We start from the raw sequence: 4,635 nt of genomic DNA, 5'->3' as shown, positions 1-4,635 counted from the left end.
TATCACTACTGGGGGCTGGCGTCCTGTCTCTTCTAATGAAGCTCTAGAGCATCACTACCCACACAGGGTAGCGGAAACAAACTCACAAAAGTCTGTGGCAAAGCACCTTCCTTTCACATGTGAATTCTAATGTTTGTCACTGAATGAAATCAAACAACCTAAAATAATGATCTAATAAACAGTGGTGTACCATATCTTCATAGCATTTTACAAGCAGTAATTATTGATTAATTAAAATAACATGTGCATCTCTTGTTTTTCCACACAGTGAAACTTGTGAAAACAGCATCCACCTTGAATATTAATGGCTGAATCATTTAAACTGTTTACACCTTCAGTTCAGATAAACAATTAAGTGCAATCCATATCTTGTTAGAATAGCGCAATACTTGGGGAGGAAAAAAAGCCAGCATTTCCAGTCATGAGTAGGATAAAATCAGGGGGTATGGGAATAAGATGGGGAAAAAAAATGTTTTGAGAGCTGAGCCAATCTGTGTCGTTAGCATCCAGATCTGTTGGTTTCACAGAAAGGTGTGTAAATCACTGAAGAGAAGTCCCTTCCTGAGACAGCCTGATGCTACCCTGGGCCAGGCAGGCTGAAATCAGCACAGGATTGCCTTTTCAAAACATCATTGCCACAGGTCACCCTACCTTCACCTCCTGCAGAGAGAGATGGAGGAAATGCACCCAGTCTAACTTCAGAGAAGTCTAAAATTAATCCTCTCACCAGGTCTGGGTTAACATTGCTGTCACAACTGAGCCTACAGTGCTCCAAAAGCCACGAGGATGCCATTGCCCTCAGCACTGGACACGAAAAGATTATGCCCTCCCTAATGAAATCTTCAGCTGGGCTTTAAACTATGGGGAAGTGGTCAGAGGTGCCGGAGAAAGACCAAGGAGAGGTGAGATTACACCTCACAGCTGTCCAGTGCTACCTACAGGGAGAGACAGTCACCAGCCACAAGGACAACCATGGTCCCCATCACTTGCTTTGTTCCCCCGTCACAACAGTTTCCTAGATCCTTCAGTACCTCCCAGCTACAGGTCAGAGTCTGCCCATCAGCATCCTTGGCATGGTTGTTCCAGCTGTGCCAGTGCAAGATTGCCAGAGGACAGCTACCTCGAGGTGGCTCCCGTGGGTGACAAGCACAGGAGAAGCCCAGAAGACACGGGAGTTGGGGAGATTCTGAGAGAACTACAAGTGAGGGAAGTCCAGGGTAACCCCGGAAGAGGAAAATCCATCTCTAAATATCTGAGAGTACATTGCCGTCAGCAGCAGAAAGGCCACCACGTAGATCAATCTGTGATGAGAAAATCAAGGGCATCCTGCCCTGAAAACTTTATTTGATCTCCTCCCTCGGCGCACAGGTTACAGGCACTTTGGGCAGGTGCCAGGAGGAAAAACACTGACTGAGGACACAGATCCTGCATTTCCAAGAAGTCCAGCCCCAGTACTTTATCTGGACAGAGCAGCTTGAGGCATTGCTATTTTCAACAGCCTTACAAAAATCCAGCCAAAAGATAAAGCACTCTGCTATAATATATAGGCACACGCAGCAACGGGCTGTGCCGGGAAAGCTTGAGAACAGACTTACAGCTCAGTGGATGGGATTAGCAAGGGCTGGAATTGCTTTTACAGCCTGGCTTCTCATTAACCCTGTGGTGCACGCAGGTCCACAGCTCCTCAGCAGCTCTGCACGAGCACCGCAGGACTGGAGACAGCTTTTGAGATGGTGAGCAAGCCTGTGAAAACTTCCTCCTTATCGGCAGTGTGAAGGCAGGAAAAGTCAGCTGGTGCTTTTACCAAGGTGAAGTGTTTGCCCATCTGTCTGGCCACAATCTTCTCTCTTCTCCAAACAAGGTTGTTAAGTGTCTTCTGCTAAAAATATAGCTGCCTAAAGAGCTAGGTAAAGGATGAATGTTTATGCACAGAGAGATTTGTCCAACAAGACAAAAAGACAATAAAACTTAGAAAGTTTATTTAACATGTTTTCTTTCATCATCCCTGGCATACAGCTGCGTGCAGTCTTTTGAAGCTCCTTTGAGTGAAAGCCCCTACTATAGTTATTAAAAATAATTCATTAATTTGATACTGTTATTATGTCTAGGTCGTCAGCATTCTGTGCAAATGCTCCCACCTGTTGGGATGAATATTGGGACATCTGCGTTCTCATCTGTGGGCCACACGGTGCCAGTTCCCAACAACAGTCTCACTGCATCCACGTGAGGAGATGAGAGCTGATGCAATGAGTGGTTCTGGTTTATTCACTAACGGGACGTGCGCTTTTCTGACAGCTCGCAGCTCGCCATAGCCATAGATCATGACTTAGGGCTTAGCAAATATTTTTATCAGCAAGAAACCTTCACAAATGAGAGCAGTTTCATTAAACTCTGTGAAAACCCTGAAGGAAGACCATTTCTTTATAATATTTATATTTCATGTGACCATTTCTAAGAGGAGTGTAAGAAACAAAACATAGAAATTATCTGATTCAGGTGTTACTGGATCAAAATTTCTCTAGCAGTGTCCAAGATTTCCTGAACACACGTAAGATCCAGCTTGTGCACTTTAGTGAATCCATGGGATTTGCTGTGGCACAAAAATGTCTGAGATTTCCATGTGCTCTGGACAGGTACTAGACAGAGATTTCAATTCTAATTCCACTTACTTAAAAGTTTTAGTTGAAAAAAAATCTAGAAATTGAATTTTCACAAGCTTTTGAAGGATTACATAAAAGAAAATAACATCTTTTCTCTCCCATCCCCAGGAATGTCACCCACAACCCCTCTAGAGAATATATGTTCCTAATCGGCTTGATTAAGACCAATGAAAGAATCTACTCTGAGAAGCAATTACAAACTGATGTCAGGTGTTGCCCCCGGGCTTCTTCAATTAAGGAGGGAGGAAACCAGCTCACCCCAGTGCATTTAAGGGCTAGTAAGGCCACCTGTGATCACCTGGGAGTTGTGATCCATGAAGCATTAGCAGGAGAGGAGTGTGCTGGGGCAGAAGCTGAGAGTACTGCTGTGTTTCAGCTCTGGTGAGTTGATCCCATTTAGTTTAGAAAGCTTTTCCAACAAGTGGTGTTGACTTAATACTTTTTTTTTTTCCTCCTGGTATCATCTGGGGAACTACTCATCACCTTTCTGGCTCTGTGCCTTATATCTGCACTGAGAAAAAAAAAAAGTGAAAGAAGAGTTATCCTTAACTTGGGGTTATCCTTAACTCAGGGTAGTGGCTGTTATGGGCCAATTTGGGGGACAGCAGTATTCACCATATAGCTGAGAATGTATGTGCTGTTACTGGTGAGAGCATTAGGGCTGCTGGAGGGTCCTGCCCTACAGCAGGACATATTGCAAGGAATGCATGTGCACTCCTGAGTGTCATGGTTTAGAGGTGGAGTATTAACAGCAGCTGAAATGAGAAGTGTGAATGCAGTTTATACCGCAGCACCACAGCTCCAGCAGGGAGGCAGATGGTGGCTGCACCCTTCCCAGTTGTATCTGACAGAAAACATCCTTCAACTGAAACAGTACTGGAAGCTTCATAGTGTTAGAGGCTTAAATTGGGTTAGCACCTCATGCTCAGCCCTCGGCTACCCTATGGGCTTGGATACAGTATGTTTGGTAGGCTGTTGCTCGAGGAATGCTCACATGTGGGTGACTTAAACCTTAAACTGAAAGATCCTTTGAGTATCAAAGGAGGAAAAAATGCAGCTGTGACTCTGCTTAATGCAAGTTGAGGTGTTGTAGCAACAGCATGGAAAATGGGGTGGCTAAAAACCCCTGCCCTCCTCTGAAGTTGCAAGGTAGGGGTTTGGACAGCTTATTTTTTCTTCTCAGGCCTCAAAGGAGTTGGGGAAGTGGGATATGGATGGGACCAGTGCCAGGGAACACTCTAACAGTGCCAGCTTAGGAGCCTTATCCCTATTTTCAGGCACCTTATCCCTATTTTCAGGCTATTTTATTTCTTAAACTCATTTTGCTGTGTTTTTTTTCCTTGGAAAGCACCCTTCCTCCTGCAGAGAACAAAATCAGTGTTTAATGTGTGCCCTAATGAAATTATTCATTTGCTTGCTCTGGATATTTCCTCTCTATAACCCATTGGTCACAGCTAGAGTGAAAACCATGTTTCCCTTTACTTCTGTTGTCACCAGTAATAGACCATAGAAGTTGTATTAACAGATCAAATAATGACCTGCTGTGAAACTTAAGGCCCTGGAAGGGGCGATTGGTTTGAGTGTGTTCCCTGCAAGTGTTAACAAGCCTAGGACAGATGCAGTGATGTGTTTGGTTCTTCCCCTGCTCTGTTCTCTGCAGTTTACCCCTTGCAAAATCAGACCAATGTAGCTGCAGAGAACGGGTATTTCTGGCCTGGAGATTCAGAGCTTGGGGTGGAAGGTGTTAGGGGACTTCTTGGTCCCCCTGGCTGTCATGCCAACAGGGCAGATGTCTTGTGAAGCCATTATCACTGACACTACCTGCTTGTCCTTCCTGCTGGCAGAGATAAGCCAGGACTTGGTGGCAGACTGTGTTTTTCCTATGTTCCCTGCTATACCATGATGCTCTAGAGAGCTGGGGTCAGACCTCATGTCCATATTAGGTGCCTGGGGCTACAAGGTATGCAGAAATGCT

The sequence above is a fragment of the Egretta garzetta genome, unplaced genomic scaffold, assembly GCF_000687185.1.
Source record: "Egretta garzetta isolate BGI_Z169 unplaced genomic scaffold, ASM68718v1 scaffold322, whole genome shotgun sequence".
In the NCBI taxonomy this organism is placed as follows: Eukaryota; Metazoa; Chordata; class Aves; order Pelecaniformes; family Ardeidae; genus Egretta; species Egretta garzetta.
The sequence above is the reverse complement of the archived record's forward strand: the minus strand, read 5'-3'. Positions refer to the sequence as shown.